Source organism: Crotalus tigris, unplaced genomic scaffold (assembly GCF_016545835.1).
Source record: "Crotalus tigris isolate CLP2741 ecotype Arizona unplaced genomic scaffold, ASM1654583v1 scf7180000018484.1034840, whole genome shotgun sequence".
NCBI lineage: Eukaryota > Metazoa > Chordata > Lepidosauria > Squamata > Viperidae > Crotalus > Crotalus tigris.
The window spans coordinates 691,063-708,971 of record NW_024097032.1 but is presented as its reverse complement, the minus strand read 5'-3'; the positions used below and the strand labels follow the sequence as shown (position 1 = coordinate 708,971).

Below are 17,909 nucleotides of genomic sequence, written 5' to 3'. Positions count from 1 at the left end.
CTCCTATTAGCCTTACCTATGCTCATAGCAGCCTGCAGTTTTTTTTAGCATTTGCTGTCAACAACAACAACAACAACAACAACAACAACAACAAAGTGGCTCTGGAAGGGATTTTTAGCTCAGCTATTTTTTTCTTAGCTCAGTTTTTAGCTTAGCTAAGGCTTTGCTTTATATAATAGAAGAATAAAGTATCATATTACATGATTATATGAAATTGGGATGCCCTTTATGTAGCTCTCCTGATAACTCACATCATCATTCATCATTTGCCCTATTTACTCCTTTAGGCATCTTTATAATGCCTTAATTGTAGGTGATTCTAAAAGGTTTATACTTTGAGAATATGCATACTAAAATAGTGATATAGTGCAATATTGTGGTAATTTTTGTATAAATCGTCATAATGCGATAGTAATTATCAGTATTCATTCATTCATTCATTGTGTGTGGCTTCAAGTCAGTGTAAACTCCTAGTAACTGACTGCAGTTTTCTTGGCAAGATCCTTCCTTCCTTCCTTCCTTCCTTCCTTCCTTCCTTCCTTCCTTCCTTCCTTCCCTCCCACCCACCCACCCACCCACCCACCCACCCACCCAATAATATCCATGTGGTCTCTTTGTAGTCATCCCTGCTGGGAAAATATGAAAGTTAGAATCCATATTCTACTTTTCTGATATTCATAACTTTTTCCAGAATAAAGCAGAAAGCAAAAAATTTTCATTTACCCTCAAAATTATCAGGACATTAAGATGAAGAAGAATATGATAATATAAGTTCAGATATGGAATCCTGTTAGTGGCTTCCTCCAGTAAAAAGTAGTGGGCTTGATTAAACTCACACTATTAGTACCCAAGTGTGCTTTTAAATGCAGCAGCTCTGTTGGGATCACACAGAACATATACGTGAACTATAACAGTTGTTTGTATTTTTTTAAGGGGGGAATATAAAACTTGTATCAATTCTAAGTTGTTTCAGTTAGTACTACAGTGCTCTAATCATTCAGTTTCTTTATAAGCAGCTTATAAGTCCTTGTATTTTGAAAAGCCGATGAAATGTGGAGTACAGTAATTCATTGCAAAAAGAAAGAACGGCAAATAGAACAAAGTGCCTTATGAATGACAGAACATTTGATTCACTTATTGTTCCTTGAATTGGCTTGACAGCCAGATACAGAACTCTCTGTTGTTATCTGAATAATATGCTTTCTATTCTATTAAGCCTGCCATATTAAGGTTTTATATTGGAAACAATGGTTTGTTTGTAATATGATGACAGGAAAAGATGAGGCACAGCTGAAGATCCTTACTCAGTTCTGTCAAAGAGCAAAATGTAACATAATAGACAACAGAACTCTTCATATTATATGCTTAACATTTAAATGATCTCAATGTGTCACTGGAGTTTCTTAAACATTTTGCATGTGCAGAGTCCCATATGCCTGGTGCCACATTACATGGGTGCATGAGCTTTTTAAAATACTTGAGAGGCCCAGACCAGGGTGTTAATTTGAGTTTTCTTCTTGCACCCATTTGGTTTAATTTTCTTCCATTAATATCAATCATACAGTAAAGAAAATGGCAAGAAAGCCCAAAATATGAAACAATTTTAAGGATAAAATTAGAATGGATTTGTTACTTGAATAAAAAATATCAGTTCACAGACATATATTAAATTCTCCTAATTTTCAGGTAGGAAAATAAAGTAAGGAATTTCATTCTTTTTTTATTATTATTATTTAGACAGACTGCTGTGCATACCAGATGGATAGAACTATCAATTAGTCATCTTAGAATTCTTAGAACAGAATAGAGCTGGAAGGGACCTTGGAGGTCTTCTAGTCCAGCCCCCTGCTCAAGCAGGAAAACCTATACCACTCAGACAGGTGAATGTCCAGTCTTGTCTTAAAAACTCCAGTGTATGGAGCGCCCACAATTTCTGAAGGCAAGCTGTTCCATTGGCTAATTGTCCTCACTGTTAGGAAGTTTCTCCTTAATTTCAGGTTGCTCCTCTTTTTGATTAGTTTCCAACCATTGTTTCTGTCCTGCCCTCTTTGCTGAATAATTTGACCCCTCTTCTTTGTGACAGTCCCTCAAATATTGGAATGCTGCTATCATATCACCCCTATTTCTTCTTTTCTTTAGACTAACCCAGTGGTGGCGAACCTATGGCACAGGTGCCAGAGGCGGCACTTAGAGCCCTCTCTGTGAGCACATGTGCTGTTGCCCCAGCCTTGCTTTCCCCTGTGACCCCCTCTCCAGCAACCCCTCTGAAGGAGAGTCACCCTCGAGCGTGGCCCACATGGAGCAGCGCAGCCAAGGACATGGCAGCCAGGCAGCGTAGACAAGACCCTGCCCTCACACCCCATCATGCAGTTGATGCTGCAGGACGCGGGCAGAGGGTGTGGCCACCATAGCACTGCTGGGCTGCCTTGGCGATCTGTGGTGGGCCCTGGAGGCGGTGAGTGGTCCTGTGGGGGGGCAGAGTGGGGGCGGAGCAGGGAGGTGGAGCGGGGGCGGTTTTGGGCACTTAGTCTCTAAAAGGTTCGCCATCACTGGACTAGCCAAACCCAAATCCTGCAGCCATTCTTCATATGTTTGAGTCTCGAGGCCTTTGTCATCTTAGTTGCTCATCTCTGAACTTTTTCCAAAATCTCAACATCTTTTCTGTAGTATGGTGACCAAAATTGGATGCAGTATTTCAGGTGTGGTCTTACTAGGGTTTTGTAAAATGGTACTAATACTTCATGTGAATAGAATAGAATAGAATAGAATAGAATAGAATAGAATAGAATAGAATAGAATAGAATAGAATAGATCATTGTATTATATATAGCTGTGTTTTATATATATATACATATATTTCAGTAAAAAAGGAAGCGATCACCAGGAAATAAAACACCAAGGTTTTAATAAATAAAATCAAGCTTTCGATGGCTAACATCTGCCATCATCGTCGGGATACAAGCCAGCTAGTGAGGAAACCTGCTTATAAGCATAGCCACACCTAAACTCTACGCATGGACCTTGTAACAGGTCCAAGCCAACTAATTCTTACTTCACTTACAGCCTTCAGTGATTCTTTCTTTTAGCTCTTACTTACAATATCAAAAGGACATTTTTAATCATGCCTGGTACACTTAGAAGAAAGATAAATATAAATATTTACATTGTAAATATATATATATATACATTGCTTACTGGTGTACACCGCTTAGAGAGTGCTTGCACTTAAAGCGGTATATAAGTCTCATAAATAAATAAATAAATAAATAAAGAATTTTAGGTTCAAATACACATAATAATATAGAGAATTTTAAAAAAATTAATATTTAACTGAAGCCAGAACTTTTTTGCTGGAATTAATTAATTAATTAGAAAAAAGCCACAGAAGACAATTTTCATACATGATTACCGTTGTGAGACTATTATATGTGAAAAATGGAAACACTCTGAAATACAAGGGAGGAATAATTTGTGAGGATGATGAAACTAGCAGAAATGGCAAAATTAGCTTCTTTGCTTGGAGAAAGTTCAACTACTACATTTATTAGTGATTGGAAATTTCTTAGGTCTTTTGGCTGAAAAAAAAAATAAATTTGTGAATTTGAATTTAGTACCGTATGTTCCGGCATATAAGGCGACCCGGCATATAAGACAACCCCCGACTTCGGCGCCGAGTCGCATGCCTAGAAAGTCGTCTTATACACCGGAAACTACCGTTATTTTCGGCATATAAGCAGTGTAAGTACAAAACTGGCACTGGCATAAACATTATAATTCTCATTAAAATGTCTTATGGTTATGGAGCACTTATTCATATTGATTTTATTTTAAAAGGAATGGTAAAACTGAAATGAGCACATTGACTGAAACGAATTGGACTGCCATTAATGTATGTGTGAGTATGTTTATTAGCTTTTATAATAATTAACTTTTATAAAGCTTTTATAAGATTACTTTAGGCAGCATAGCCAACAGAATATGAATTTGGAGAGTTGGTTGCATGTATCTGGAGGAAGGGGAAAGTCACAAAGTTGGGATGGCTGTATTAATAATCCCTATAGATCATCTCTGTAAATCAGATTCTCTATTTGAAGAATTAATAACTGGTTTTAAACTGTGCCTCTCTATATTTTTTCCATTGCCAGCAATGGAAAAAAAGTCACGATACGTCGCAACATGTCACATGACATTACGAGTTTGACACCCCGATGTAGAAGATCACAGTTTAAAATATTATTGTTTTTAGCTGAATTATTTATATGCAGTGCCTTCATACTGAAGCTGTTTTCTTAATGACTCTAGTCAAGGACAATGCAAATTTAGCAGGAAAATAACTTGGACCTACTTAGAATATACCAAAATAGCTATAACAAAAAAGTTTATCAGAAATCCATTCTTAAAATTACAGCAGAAAAGAAATGGAAATCTAATTAATGTGGTGCTGAACCTGGAAAATTGTACAATCTTTTCTTGCAGTAATGTGTTTTTCTTGCACCATTCAGATTTGTCGCTGAATGTAAAAACTATTTATATGATGTTAAATATTTAAGCTAAAGAAATGTATTCACAGCATGTTTATGTATCATATATTCTCCCTGGGATACTTTGTGCTGTAGTTAATGAGGGTAATTTATCTAATAAAATGCTTAGTAGTATAAACCAAAGATATAGAAAGCATTTTTCAATTCCTATCTTGAACTTCTTGAATTCTTTAAATCAGAAATTGAAATTGCTTCAGTATTTTTTATTTAACAAAATGCTATGATACTATTTCAGATACATTTCTTACAAGAAAGTTGAATATGAGAAGGTTTGTTGGATACTTGTTGATTTAGAGAAACTGATGCTAAAATGAATGTGCTTGAATTTTGCTCTGCAAAAATACAGACTGAAGATTGGTTGCTTAAGGGTTAGTGAATGGTTCATCATTGAAAGAGTAAGGCAAGGTTTGTGAGTCCCTTTCAATGTTTAATGTATTTGTGGATAAATATATACAACTATTCTTCATTTAGCAATCACAATTGGGACCACAACTGTGGTTATGTTCTTACTTCAGCTTCCCTTTACTTTTACAGACCTGCAAAGATTGTAAATGCTAGGATGGGTCATAAAGTTACTTTTCTGTTGCTGTCATAATGGCAGATGGTTGCTAAATGAGGCAATTATTAAATGAGAAGTAGCTGTAAAAAGGCAGGATATGTTGGTTGTGGATGTGATTAGTTGCATGTGAGATAGTGCCATTTTGTTATCTCAGATAATCTACAACTAACATTAGATTGGTGTTGTAGTACAATGTGGAATATAGATAATGAAAGTTATGAAAGAACAAGATAACTGCTTGCCAGGATAAATGGGGTAAGTAATTGCAAGTATATAAATAATTATGGCAAAAAATTAGAGCAAGTAGATGAATTCATCATTTTTTACAAGGGTAGAAAGGCAGAAGAGGTATAGCGAATAGCACTAGAATTAGTTATCTTTCCTTTCCTTTTACTTATCTTAGGCCTTTCGTTGGCATACTATTTCTTATTCCTTTTATTCTGCATAAAGTTACTTATTTTAAAAGTGAATAAATGATGGATATATTTATGTATTGGAGACGGAAGTAAGATTTCATTATATAACTAGTCCTTGCTTAACAACCCTAATTACAACCAGAATTTATATCACTAAGTAAAGATCATTGGGCAAAACACAAGATCACATCACTTAGTGAAGCAGTTCCAATAATTCTGGTTGTTAGGTGAGGACATCATGCTTCTGTCCTGCTGCCCCTACTTCAGCTCCCCCCACGCATCTATCTCGGCTTTTCTAGCTGTCCTGCATTCCACAGCCACCCCCACCACCACTATCCTCAGCTGACTCCCTTTCCGCTGCTGATGAAGTGAGCCTGGTAGTAGCCTTGGCTGGGAATGCCTCATCAGAAGCAGGAGGATGAAGATAGTAAAGCTCAGCTAGGGATGGTGGGAGTAGGGAGCAGCAGGGAAGGGTAGAGTGGCCAAAAGGACAGAGATAATGAGTGGATAGGTGGAGTTGAAAAATGCTGTGTTTGTAAATGTAGGCATTGTAACTTTGAATGGACATTGAACAAATGGTTGTAAAGCAAGGACTGTCTGTAATTCAACTCCTTTGTGTTAATTATGAAAATTTATATTAAGCAGAGAAAAGGTTAACTTATCAAGAGTGGTTAGAATAAAAGCATGGAGAATATAAGATGAAATCAGAAGTACAACTGGCTGCAAAGGGATTTAATTTTCAATAGTTTTCATATCTACAGTTACGAGAAAGACTTAAAGTAGATAATCATTTGGAATTGAGCAGCAGAAGACAGAATTTGAAGTTGAACTATGTTTAAATATATAATTGCTAAAATGTATACATTTTTATAGAAATATAGAAACTGAAGAACAAAAAGCATATATAAAATGGGCTAAGAACTTTGGACATAATGTATTGATGAAATAATAAGAAAATATGTTGTTAAAATGCAGTGTGAGTATATCTTTCCATAAAAATAGTCTAAAATGTATAAAAGTACGTCAAATATATGTTGAAAATGTGGACCACCAAAAGGACATTTTTAATCATGCCTGGTACACTTAGAAGAAAGATAAAGAATTTTAGGTTCAAATACACATAATAATATAGAGAATTTTAAAAAAATTAATATTTAACTGAAGCCAGAACTTTTTTGCAGGAATTAATTAATTAATTAGAAAAAAACCACAGAAGACAATTTTTATACATGATTACCGTTGTGAGACTATTATATGTGAAAAATGGAAACACTCTGAAATACAAGGGAGGAATAATTTGTGAGGATGATGAAACTAGCAGAAATGGCAAAATTAGCTTCTTTGCTTGGAGAAAGTTCAACTACTACATTTATTAGTGATTGGAAATTTCTTAGGTCTTTTGGCTGAAAAAAAAAAATTGTGAATTTGAATTTAGTACCGTATATTCCGGCATATAAGGCGACCCGGCATATAAGACGACCCCCGACTTCGGCGCCGAGTCGCATGCCTAGAAAGTCGTCTTATACACCGGAAACTACCGTTATTTCCGGCGTATAAGACGACTCGGCGTATAAGATGACCCCCGACATTGGCACTGATTTTAACGCTTGCAAAAGTCGTCTTATACGCTGGAAAGTACGGTAATTGGAAAGAAAGAAGGAAATTATGATGTAACTTTAGAGAGAGGGGGTAAAATATAAATGCATTTATAACTGCTGTTAAGAAGATCAGAAGCCATTTGTAACATTTCTCTCTTACACTTCTTATTTTTTCTCTCTATTCTCTTTTTTGAGTTTTTTTTAACATTGTAATTAAAATCTTCAATTTTTTTAAAAAATAAAACTTGTATTAATATTTACAAGGTAATATAATATAATAAGCAACTTTATTATAATAATAGTTTTATTATTTGCATTTGTTATATATCTTCCTGGAATTATGTAAATTCTCTATTTGTTTCCATATTTACTTAGTTGTAAATATGGTTTTAATTTCTCTAGTTTGCATCCTAGTGTGAATTGTCTCTGGCCTTTGATTGGTTTTGATTGTATGAACACTTTTATGCACATATGTTATTCAAATCTGTGACTTTTCTCCATGCAGAGTTGATAAATGACTCAACTTCTTCAGATCTTAAAGGCTTAAGCTATGCAATATGTTTTGCCTTTTACTAATATGTTTCCTAATAGTTGTAAATGGATGTACATTTTTTAACAGTATGAGAAGAAAGCTATAATCGGACAAATATAGTGTCTCATAGTTGAGAAATTACACCATCTTTGCTGCCATTAAGCTTAATTCCCAATTGACAAGCTACCATTTTTGTTTAGGAAGTTAACATCCTATACTTTAAATAAAGAAACTTGTGGCATTATAAATGTACAGGAACACATAATTGTTTATGTATTGCTGATCTGCTGAAAGACAAAAGTTATTAACTAAAAGCAATAGAATATATTCAAATAGTATTTCTTCATTCAGGAAAGATAACCTTTATCGTCATTTTTTACTGTAGGTACATTGGCACGCATTAAAAATGAAATTTAGTTGCCTGCTCTCAAAGTGTACATATACATAACAAATTTAAACATGCTATATACAACATATGTATAAACCTACACCTTTACGTATAAATAACATATAAATATTAATCACTATCCATCTTAAATACATAACGGAAAGAGGAAGCTTTAGAGTTAACAAGCTTAATACTGTATGGAACAAAACTATAACTGAATCTGGATGTTCTACTTCGGATACCACGAAAGACTATCTACTACTGAAATTTCATTGCAAATAGATAAAATATGCTTGGTAAAATATGGTGTTTTGTCTGTTTCTCATTAACTTGAGATTTCAGAAGTGATGGCACAGTATTGCCATGGTCTTACTGGATTAAATGAAACATCTGTTTATAATAGTTAGAATTGATACCACTTGCAAGAAGTTACAATGCCAGGCTGTTTCAATTGTTACAGAACATATTAGACTTTTATGGAACAAGCCCACCTCAGAGGACTGTAAGCTTAGTTTCAAAATCTGCACTTGAAAGACTTGAATGATTGGCTCTTGGATGTCTCTTGAGATTTTGTTAGTTAGAGAGAAGGGCTTCCAACACTTGATTTATTTTAATTAACAATATTAAGTACAGATAATGATCTTTCAGTACAATGGCAAATTACCCACATATAGATAAAGGTAATTAAGTGAACAATGCCAGACCCAAAAGAGCCATATGTTGCTCAGCAAGGAGTTAATAAGACTAGTTTTATGCTCACCGAAGGATACTTGAGAAATTTGGTCTGAATTACAGAGAGAACAACTGTTGGGACTTTCTTGTCTCTTCCACTTTCTCTATTTCCCCTACTTTCTCAGTTTCTTTGATCCTCCAGCTCTCTTATCTTTATCATTTAGCTGTCCAGAGCACTCAGATAACAGGATGTGCCAGCTGCAACAGTAACTTCAAAAGGCAGCTTAGGAAAATGCTCATTCACTTACAAATGTCTTTGTGTATCTCTGAGAATTCCTATGAAGAAAGCAAATGCAGACTGCAGAAAGAATAGAAATAAGCGTTTAAATATATATATTCACATCTTCATGAATATTTTCAGAATTTATAGGTTTACTATAAAGATATAGAAATATACCTGACTATGCTTTTTCTTCATTATTTGATTTCTTCAGTTATCTTTAATCGATAGCCATCTGTAATTTAGTATTGTTTTTAATTTTAGGTAATTTTAAAGACTGGGTGCCTATGGTTATATGCTTTTACCCTTGTTCCGTTCACACTTTATTTAAAAATTTCTCTAATGTCTGAATCATTTTATGAAAATGTTGGATTGAGTTTGAGCTTTCTAGTCGGTGATAATGCATTAAATCTTCCCTAGTATTGGCAGTGAGGAAAGGGGGATCTTTTGTTTAGCCAGACAAATTCAAAAACTGTCAACTCCAGATGTTTTGAGGCCAGACAGGGCTTACCAAAGAATGGACAATGCCCTTGGGACTCTTGTGTATATTGAGTTCATTATGGTTTTTTTCCCCTTCTTCAGCAGCTGCAAGTAAAATGACAAAGAAACAATGGAATATATTATAAATATATAGGGTTGCTAGTGAAATATGTTTTTAAGCTATTTTCATATGTGCTGTGCTTTACATTCACTGTTCTAATCTTAGGTCCAGCTGTTCTGAAGATCTGTTTTCTTGAACGTGAACGACTGATCTTTTCAGAATAGATATTAAAAATCTGAAGAAAATTGAATAGAAAGAAATTAAAATATTCTCTTGTTTTTTACCTTCTGTATGTTCCCAAAATCTGATTTTAAAGATTGACATTTACAGTAGTCCTCAACTTATAACCATCCATTGAGCCACCATTCAAACTTAACAGTGGTACTGAAAAAAGTGACTTATGACTGGTCCTCCACTTACGATAGCAGCATTCTCCTGATCACATGATCAAAGTTCAGATGTTTGGCAACCTGCATGTATTTATGACAGTTGCAGCATCCGATGATCAAGTGATCGCCATTTGCAACCTTCACTTGATCACAGGATGCTGCAACTGTCATAAAGATTCCGATAAACAAAGTCAGTAGAAAAAACTGGATTCGCTTAATGACTCCATGATTCACTTAACAACTACAGTGATTCACTTAACTATGATCTTAAAATTGAGTGCAACTCCCTTAACAACCACCTTATCTAGCCATGGAAATTCTGGTTCCAATTGTGTTCCTGTGTCAAGGATTACCTGTATATCTTTTAAATTATCATTGATATAATACCTTTTATAGTGTATATTACTAATTGGCTGCACATTTTCAATTTTAAGTTTGTTGTCTTATTCTTGTCTTTATATATTGCACAGAAATTCCAGGAAGTGGTGCTGAAATCTTGCTTGCTATTCATGGAGGATATTTGTGTATTGTGAATAAGAACATGCATGCAATGTATTTTCTCGTATTTAGCTCTTTCTCTTATCAGCCAAAATCATAAACAAGTTTAATGTAGTAGAGTAATATAGGGAGGCCTAGGTTCAAATCCATCCTCACCATGATCACTCACTGACTTTGGACCAATCAAGACAATCTAATTCACAGGGTTGAGCTGGTGAAAAATTAGAGAAATGTTATGTATACTGATTAAAACTCCTGGAAGAAAAGCAGAATATAATTCTAATCAGTATTTATTGACTGGCCTAGCAGCTCCACTTTGAATGGTACAATTACAATGTGATAATAATATCAGTTTTATTTAGCCATTTGTATCAATTAGGTCCTAAAGCAGGGGTGTCAAACTGCCGATCCGTGGGCCAGATGCATCATAGCAAAACCGTTCTCATCCCATTGCCAGCAATGGCAAAAAAGTCACTATACCTTGCGGAACATCACGTGATGCTGCAAGTTTGAGACCCTTGTCCTAAAGGATATCAGTCCTGATTCCTTTTTGGAAGGACAGATACTGAAGCTGAAGCTCAAATAGTTGGGCCACCAAATGAGAAGAGAGGACTCATTGGAAAAGATCCAGATGTTGGGAAAGACTGAAGGCAAATGGAGAAGGGGATGGCAGAGGCTAAAGATGGTTTATATAGTGTCATTGACATAATGAATTGAATTTGGGCAAATTCCAGGAGATAGTGGAGAATAGGGGAGCCTGGCATGCCATGATCGATGGGATCGCGAAGGATCAAGCATGACTTAGCAACTGAATAATAACCAGTTAGGAGAATAGCAATTAATAGGTATAAATTATAATCTAATATATCTCAAAATCCTCTTCTTCACATATATGATAAATATAGTTCTTTAGCATGGGAATTATTTTGTGTAGTTCTGCAAAAAATTAATTTTATCTTTGAGCTTTTTAGGATCAACAGGAAATGTTGGTGTCTCAATTGATTCAGCTATAAACAATAAATCTGTTCTTCAGTGCTGGACTTAAGAATGAATAAATATGCACTTAATCCAAACAAGGAAGATTTGCTGTTATGGAACTCAGCAAGTCAGCTAGATGAGGAAATTCCCAGTCTATGTATTGTGTCATACCTTCTTTGAAGGACTAGGCTTCTGGCCCAAAATAATTCTGAGCTCAGTTTTGCTTCTGGGGTCTCACAATGCTTGTGACTATGATTCAGAGTACTTTTCTAACTTTGGCTGTAGGATCAAGACCTGGCTATTGTCATCCATCTATTGGTAACCTGCCAATTATATATTAATGTATTTTTCCAGGTGGCCTGGCAATTGCAGTTGTTGGATACTGATATGCATGATATAGTGTGTGTGGGGAGGGGGAAGTGAATGCATACTTCAAGATATGAATAATGATTTTTCAAATCCAATTATCCCAAATTCATTTCTGAGCCTAGCTTTAGTGCTGAAATTTGTTAATGAAGCCCTAAGTCATACCCTGATTGTTTTATATGTAACCTAATAAAACCAAGAAGCAGATGTTTTTCAATTGGAGTCCCAAACTATTAGAATGCATTACCCAGTAGTAGTCCATATATCTTTCTCCCTCTTTCTTAATGGCTTACGAATTTATTTTTTTAGCTAGGGTCTAATTATTTCTATGTGCTTCATAAATTGGATTTATTGTGTCTTGATGAGAGTTCAGAGGCACCATTCTTAGCTGTTGGCTGCCTTTCCAGTTGTGATGTTGCCATAGTGCTCATGGAAGATGCATAACGGGAAATGGGAACAATTAAAATCTCCTCCTCTCTCCAACTTCTTTATTTCTTAAAAAAAAAAATCCATAGAGCATATGTTTTGTATCCAAAAGTTCCAGGTGCAGGTTTTGTCAAGATAGAATTAAGAAAAATGCTTCTTACGAGTCATATTTCTCAGGATTATTTCTCAGTTGAAATTTCATCTTGTGATCTGAAGGCTGAATTTCTGTGATAGGATGACATTTGGCTCTGCTGAACAAATTAAGGATTCCGAAAGAGAATTATTTGAGAAAAATATGTTTTGATGAACAAAAAGGGGATTTAATTACCCTTCAAAGGAAAAGATCTCAAGGACATGTGAGCTGATACAGCGGTAGAAAACAAACTGAAAGGGTTTCATAAGCCATGCTTAATCATGCAATGTGTGTGAAGGCGGAAGAAGGTTCCCACCAAATCATCAGTAAGGTCTAGATCACGGGTGTCAAAATTGTGACGTCACATGATGTGTCATGACATATCACAACGTTTTTCCCATTGCTGGCAATGGGGAGCGCTGTTTTGGCATGACACATACGGCCTGTGGGCCGGCAGTTTGACACCCCTGATGCAAGAATCGTCTAAAATTTATAAGATTGTAAATGGGCCCTGCTCCAATCTATAATCTGTATATGCAAATCCACGGAGCCACATATTACTGATGTCCAAGAAAAATAGCAGGAAGCAGCTAAATGAATCGCAAAAAAGAGAAAGGTGTATTCTTCCTACTTTCATGAATAAAAGTGTAGTGAGGCCAGATCTAAAGAACATGGAAGATATTCTCCAGCACTGGAGATGGATAATCCACTAATGGGTTAACTTAATCCTCCTGCCCAATCAGATCAAGTCAGCCAAACTTGCTACGTCTGTCTTAGGCCTGATTCCCCAGTTTTCGACTTGATCTTGCCCAGAACAGACATGCAGATTTGGCTCACAGGCAGGTAGTTACCGCTTAGTGGATTATCCATTAGGATTTTAAATTTACTAAACTTTCTCTAACTTTTAGTCCCCTGAGCAGCGCTGGGACCAGCGCTCCTCTAGAAGACAAATTCCTACTGATTCCCATTGGGGGTTCAGTTTTTTAAACGGAGGACTCCGTTTTTCCTTCTAAATCCCCCCCCATACCCTCTTCGCTGGGAAAGAGGATTTTCGTCCATCCTTCCTCCCTTCCAGCACAGCGCCCTTCCAAAATCCCCCCCCCATTCCACCAACTCTCCTCTGGCGTCAGAGCCTGTGGCTGCAGCTCCGACGGCCTTAAAGAACCCGGATCGGCTCGTGGAGGCCACAGGGGCCTCGGATTGTCTCGTCACGTTTTTCAGCCGTTCCAGTGACTGCGGACTCGATTGAACACCAACGATCAGCTGGGGAGGGTGTTTTTGGCCCCGTCCCCCCCGAGAAGGGTGTAACAGGCTGGGTGAGTCCTACCCGTTGCGGAGCCATAGGGGGTGATCGATCTGAGTTACAGACGCCATTTTGCGACTGCGTGGTCCCTAAACCTTGTGGACTGCAAGGGACGGGGGGGGGGTGGAAAGAGACATTTCCACCTAATTTGGCAGCGATTAGTTCGGTAGCAGCGTTTTCCTTCTTCTCAGTCCCTGGGGTTTTCATCGGCCTTATTGAAGGCCTAGATCTACACAGGGGCCCCGCTGCCCGCGACCTCCATCTTGGAGGCTTCAGCCTACTACCAAGGCCGCCATTCTCACAACAGTCTTGTGCCCCATTTAAGGCCTCACTGAGGCTTCCTTGGGCAAAGGGCCTTCCTGAGTTGTAGCAGCCAAGGTTGTCTGGAGGGAGGAATAAGTTCTCTTAGGTCATCCTTGGAGTTTCCCCTTGTGACATTTGGAATTGTCCTCTTATCCTTGGCATAGGCCCAAGAGTTTTTTATTGGGCTTTCTGGTGTCTCAAGTCCTGGTCCACCTTGGGTTTGCTAATCACTACAGTAGTGCCTAGCCTCTGACACTGTACTGTTGCCACCTTTTATATTGCTGGCCTGGCAACATAGCAAGCCTCACTAGCATGTCGCAGTCCACTTCAGGTGGAAGTAATAGCGACTGCAAGTAGAACTGGTTTTTTGGATACCACTGGTTCGGTGGCCGGGGGGGGGGGGTAGAACAGCCTAATTCAGTTGCCCTACACCCTTATCAGCCAATTGATCCTTTCTCAGGTGCACCCTCTCGCACACCTGAAGATTTCATACCAGCATGGAGGATAACATGGCCTCCCAACCCAGGGTTGCCTCTGCTCCTTCCTCAGGCCAGAAAAAGGCACAGATCCCCTTCCCAAAGGCTGCTGGTAGGATCATGGCCAAGGTCAAACCCAAGGCTGCCTCTGGGGGGAAACCTCCAAATTGTACCAGGTTGCAGAAAGCAGAGATAATCAATACACAGAGATAACCAATATGTTTGGAAATATTTGGAGGACTTTCAGAGTTTTGCTAGATGTATTAAGAGGAATACAGTTTATCAGGTCAACATGTTCTGCATTTCAATAAAAAATTCAGAGGCAAAAGGTAACATCTTATGTGGTGTAAGGGCCCATTTAAGAAAAAAAGAGGGAGAAACAGATAGAAAACAGGAGAACGAATATTGTTCCAATTTCTATTGTAATAAACATGCAGTAAAAATTATATTGTAGCTTTGATTTTGAACCACAGTTTTTGAATAAAACAAATCAAAACTGGAAGTGTAAATAATCAGTTGATATTTTGTTCTGTGAAAGATAGGAAAAGTAAATTGTTGGAGTTGTAGCCCCCTCCTCGCCCCCTCCTTGCCCTTTCTTTGCCCTTTCTAGAGGAAACGTCTGCGGCAAAGCTCGCTAGCTCGTAACACAAATGGCAAACCGCATGACAGTTAAACAGGATGTTATGTAGAACTAAGCTCGAGAAGGCACTAACCACAGGGTTTTGTTTTGTGTCGCCAGGTGGGCAATATAGGTCAAACATGACATGTACTCTTGACATGCTCTGAGACTAAGTAATGGGAGTGGTTTTAAGCTTATGGCGCAGCAAGAAATTATATGTATGGCACAAATGTATCACATGTAATCAATGCTTATTTGCATACTGTAATCAATAAAGTAGTTCCCGGACTTCGGTTCGGGGCAGTCCCACCCCAAGAAAGCCTCTGTGTCAGGAGTCTTCTTTAGTGTCAGCTTGTGGGATCTGCCCCACGTATGGGGGGATAGCAAAAGTGCAATCCCCTCAGGTGGTGACCCCGACGTGATTCGACCCGCAAGTCGAGTGTATGTCCTGTTGCAACTCTCAGGGCCGGTCGTCGCAGAACGAAGTACCCTCCTAGACGTATATGTCCTGTTGCAACTCTCAGGGCCGGTCGTCGCAGAACGAAGTACCCTCCTAGACATCTCTCGCAAGTCGAGTGTATGTCCTGTTGCAACTTTCAGGGCCGGTCGTCGCAGAACGAAGCACCCTCCTAGACGTATATGTCCTGTTGCAACTCTCAGGGCCGGTCGTCGCAGAACGAAGTACCCTCCTAGACATCTCTCGCAAGTCGAGTGTATGTCCTGTTGCAACTTTCAGGGCCGGTCGTCGCAGAACGAAGCACCCTCCTAGACGTGTATGTCCTGTTGCAACTCTCAGGGCCGGTCGTCGCAGAACGAAGTACCCTCCTAGACATCTCTTGGTACCCTCATACGTCACTCGGCAGGACGCCTACTGCAATTCAGGGCCGGTCGTCGTGGAACGAAGTACCCTCCTAATTTGTGAGTATGGGGGCAGAATTCTCTAAGCCTCAGGTTGCGCACCTCCACGAACTTAGGGAATTGACCAAGACCCGACTTAATAATGGAAAAATCTGGCCGTTCCCACCAAGTCAGACCTGATCAGTCTGCTAAAATATATTTATCAACAATGCCCAACCTACCCTGAAGAGGGGTCACTCAAACAATCTGTGTGGGTTAAATTAGGAAAGTATTTTCATGAATGATCAGGATGTATAAAACTGTGACTGTTAATTGTTTCAAATCTAAAGGAAAAAGAATTTTAAAGTTTGCTAGAAATTCTGCTTAAAATAAGCCACAAAAAGGAAATACCTCATTCTGTTTGTCTAGCCAACAAACAGAGTGAAGAAAAAGAATTGTGTTTGTTTGTTTGTTTGTTTTTCTTTCTCTCTGTGTACGCTCAAGAACAGCCTTAAGTTACCAGGAGGGATTGTTTTAAGTTTATCTGTTGGAAAAGTTTCACTTGCATTTACTGTATGTATTTCATCTATCCTTTTTTTGAAAAATGTGTGTCTATTTACAAGAGCCTTTTGAAGCTCAAGTCTGCTTGTGTGGGGAAATAATTTTCCTAAGTTACTTTTCATATCCTAAAACTTACTGGTGAAACTACTATGAAACTTTTCTGAAACAAATAAGCATTTTCTAATCTCTGTTCTCCATACCTTTTGTCTGCCTCTCCTGGTAGAGTCCACCCAGAAAGGGGGGGGGAGACCCTGTTCTTGTATCTTTCAGCCCTGAAACCCTCTCCCAAGCCTTTGGAAGCAGAACACACAGACCCAGATGCTGCCTCCATCCATTTGAGCCATGGAATTGAGTTTTGAATCCAGCCATCCACTAAAAAGCCACCATGCAATCTGAGTGGAACATTTTCCCAAGTCCTACCATTTCCCCAGATGCCTGTGAGAGCTGCAGGAAGGTGGTGCCATGTAAAGCCTCAAAAGAGAAAATTAAGACTGTGGGGGGAGGGTGGAAACTCATTGTAAACTTTTTTTTTCTTGCCCCATTTGTATTGTAACAAGCCAGTTGAATGTATTAATAGAGAGATGGCACTTGGGAATATGTGGCAGAACAAGTACTGAACACCTTGAACTTCTATCTGGTGGGAGGGAAAATTGATCCAGAATGTTTGTATTGACTATTTTGTAAAAGTAGCTGCACATATATGCACACACACACACCATTCAGAATTACACTTGAGTTTATCTCCTCCACCTACCTTTAGTAAAGTTCCTCAGGCTGATTTTTGCTCTATTGCACCAAAGCTTTGTGGGACCAACTTTCAACAGATAACCAGGGGGAGGGAACTAGGCCCCCTCAGGTGATTTGCAATTCATATGCCCTGACTAAGGAGGCAACAGGAAAAATCCCAAACTTCAGCCCTGAATATCTTACACTGGTGAGCTCAGATTGGGATTCCTAGAACTCATTATGTGCAATTTAAAGAAAATTTAATAGACTGGCATATTGGACATTACAAACCTGGATGCACTGAATTAAGAGCTAAGGCAGGAAACAACCCTTGAAATTGGGCAGCCAGTGGTCATGTATTAAGGAAAACCATGGCTGTGGAGAATTTTGGGAGGTATGCAAACCTGACTGGAAGCTAAAGGTGACATCCAACATTTGAAAATGATTGGCACAGAATATTGGATACTATAAATTTCTTTTCCACCTAACAAAATTTTGCCCTAACTTTTAGAAATTTATAGATGCCACTAAAGGGATCTTTTTCTGCTGCCTCCATTAATGTTTTAATTTTCTTTCCTTTTTTTTTTGCTTAATAGTTTAAAAGCTTGTCTACCAAGTCTCTCTGACCAGATCAATTTTAATGTCATACATTTACACACTTAAGGCACAAAGTGGGGATATTGATGGAAGTTAGCCCCCCCTGAAGGAAATATTAAAAAGGAGCAGAAAAATATATTTTCCTCAAAAGGACCATACACCTGGTTAGG

General features: G+C 38.1%; 1 protein-coding gene across 7 annotated transcripts in view; it reads left to right on the top strand.

Annotated features, from left to right (window-relative positions):
• LHFPL2 (LHFPL tetraspan subfamily member 2) overlaps positions 1-17,909 on the top strand; it is an 89,832-nt gene that overhangs the window by 25,055 nt on the left and 46,868 nt on the right. Inside the window, exon 2 of one of the 7 annotated variants that reach the window (XM_039352822.1) lies at positions 15,755-15,936. The exons of 4 other annotated variants lie outside the window; for them this stretch is intronic. The gene's annotated coding sequence lies outside the window, so the exon portion shown is untranslated. Of the gene's footprint in view, positions 1-10,102; positions 13,634-15,720; positions 15,937-17,909 lie in introns of those variants that run through there. 2 more of the 7 variants (XM_039352825.1, XM_039352821.1) reach the window with 2 other exon arrangements.